Raw genomic sequence first — 776 nt, forward strand, 5'->3', positions numbered from 1 at the left:
TAGCCCAGGCTCTTACCTTGTTGTAACGCTCAAACGCGAATTCGGAATAAAATCTACTTTGCTCTCTTTTCGATTTCTTGTACTTTATCGTTGTCATTATTGTGTTCTGATTGCTTGGCGTGTGGTATTAGCAGATATCCGAGACCTCTGGGAAATTAGGGTTTTCCTAGTTTCCTTATTTTAACGGAAATCGACAGTGCGAATTTCGGTTCCCACACAGAGGACCATCCTGGTCATACAGGTCTCAATTCTCATCCTGTCTGAGAATAACAATCGTAACCATTCTTCGCGACTGAGGATCGATTTATGTACGCGGTGTAGAATCGGTCGATGTCGAACGATATATATCGGTCGACAATGAAGGTCAGGTGTCGGTCGATGGGTGGGTGCGAGAGTCAGTCGACGTAAAAGCTTCTGCGTCGATCGATGTGGAACGTTGATCTTTGCAGATCGTGCGTTCCAAGTGAGCAAGATCTTCTGAGAATAGCAGGTGTTTTTCCTTGTTGCTTCTGGTACTACTGGGCATGCACCTGAAAAGACAAGAAAAAATTTTGTGTCAGAATGGAGGTAAAGAAAAAGAAAAGAATTAATAACACTAAATCTAATGGCGATCAAAGCTCCCCAGCAACGGTGCCAAATTTGATACCACTCAAATTACCCTAAGGAGTGAATTACTCTCTCAAATAAGAGGTTCAATTGTAGTACTTTGGGATCAAATCCACAAGTAGCTAGGGAACCAATTAAATCTAGTAATTTATTAATTCTAAGTGTTTGTT

Source organism: Brassica oleracea, chromosome C4, assembly GCF_000695525.1.
Source record: "Brassica oleracea var. oleracea cultivar TO1000 chromosome C4, BOL, whole genome shotgun sequence".
Classification (NCBI taxonomy): Eukaryota; Viridiplantae; Streptophyta; class Magnoliopsida; order Brassicales; family Brassicaceae; genus Brassica; species Brassica oleracea.